Source organism: Pteropus vampyrus, unplaced genomic scaffold, assembly GCF_000151845.1.
Source record: "Pteropus vampyrus isolate Shadow unplaced genomic scaffold, Pvam_2.0 Scaffold18, whole genome shotgun sequence".
Classification (NCBI taxonomy): domain Eukaryota; kingdom Metazoa; phylum Chordata; class Mammalia; order Chiroptera; family Pteropodidae; genus Pteropus; species Pteropus vampyrus.
Window position 1 is genome coordinate 10626936 of NW_011888799.1, and position 1875 is coordinate 10628810.

Below are 1875 nucleotides of genomic sequence, written 5' to 3' on the forward strand. Positions count from 1 at the left end.
TAATGGCCAACAGACATACGAAAAGATCCTCAACATCACTAAACAGAGAAATGCACATTAAAACCACAATGAGATATCATCTCATACCTGTCAGAATGGTTATCAATAAATCAGAAAACAACAAGTATTGGGTGAGGGTATGGAGAAAAGGGAACCCTTGTACACTGTTGGTGGGATTGCAAATTAGTGCAGCCACTATGAAAAACAGTTTGGAGTGTCCTCAAAATATTAAAAACAGAACTACATTTTGAACCAGCAATTACTTCTGGGTATTTATCCAAAGAAAACCAAAACAATAATTTGAAAAGATTCATGCATTCCTATGTTCACTGCAGCACTATTTATAATAGCCAAGATATGAAAGCAACCTAAGTGCCCAGCCTAACTGCCTGGATACAGAAGAGGTGGTACATATTTACAATGGAATATTACTAAGCCATAAAAAATGAAGTCTTACCGTTTGCAATATCATGGATGGATCTAGAGGATATTATGCTAAATGAAATGTCAGACAGAGAAAGATAAATACCATACTATTTCAATTATATGTAGAATCTATGGAACAAAATAAATGAACAAACAAAATGGAACAGACTCTACATACAGAGAACAAACTGGTGATTGCTAGATGGGCAGGGGGTTGAGAGGCTGGGTGAAAAAGGTGAAGGGATAAAGAAGTACAAATTGGTAGTTACAAAACAGTCACAAAGATGTAGAGTATAGCATAGGGAATGTTGTAAAAAATACTCTAATGGCTACATATAGTGCCAGGAGGGTACTAGAGGAGAGATCCCTTCGTAAATTATTTAAATGTCTCACCATTGTGCTGTACACCTGAAAGTAATAAAAATTAAATTTAAAAGAATGACATATAAAAATTGTTTTCAAACCAATTATAAGTTATAGGCATCAGCCAAAAGCTGATTAAAAACAACAACAACAACAACAAAAAAACATGGACGTCGTTCCATAGTGTAGTGGTTAGCATATCTGCTTTACATGCCGAAGGCCCTGGGTTCATGCCTCAGTGGAGCCATGGTCCATGGTCTATGGCCATACCACCCTGAACAAGCCCGATGTCTGATCTCGGAAGCTAAGCAGGATCAGGCCTGGTTAGTACTTGGATGGGAGACCACCTAAGAAGACCAGGTGCTTTGGGCATAAATAATAACAAATAACAATAAAAAAGACGAGAAAGGGTGCTTTCAAATTCAAAGGGGCAATACTTCAAAGAAATGTCACGAGATACATGAAACCAGATTTATTCTTCCAGGGAAACAACATCCAAGAAAATCACCTAATAAGTGAATCAGAAGACCGAACAAACTTCTGGACTTTAAGGTTGCAGTGCGCTTTTTCCCATTTACCTAGAGTATCCTCACCCAAATGAAGTTTGAACTAGCAGCAAGATAAATCACCTAAGCTTTTAGTAAAGAGGCAAACATAAGGTTAACCCATTCATGTACAGGCATTTTTGGCTATAAAGCCCAAATAAATCCCGGTGTTTATTAGATATCTAAGTTATATTGCCATAACTAAATTATGAATAATTTCATCAAAAGCGGGTCAATAGCATTTAGGGAATAGACTTTTTATGTGTACCGGGCCTTATAGTTTTTATATATGAAGTAAAAAGTGGATAAATTTAACACTAAACAAAATAAGTAGATTCCTTGATAATTATTGATTGTATTCAACTAGTTAAAAAATTCATTACAAATGATTACAAAACAGTCATTGATGATAATATTTTGGATATTCTCAATAAAGAAAAAATTATCATAGATTGATAATCTGTATATTGTAAGTAAATAAGAGTTTTCCTATCACTTTACATGGGATAGAACACTGGAGAAATAGGACTTTACAGAGAAA

At 35.0% G+C, this 1875-nt stretch overlaps 1 pseudogene; it reads left to right on the plus strand.

Annotated features, from left to right (window-relative positions):
* Positions 1-1045: 1045 nt before the first annotated feature.
* Positions 1046-1161, plus strand: LOC111736176 (annotated as a pseudogene).
* Positions 1162-1875: the final 714 nt, after the last annotated feature.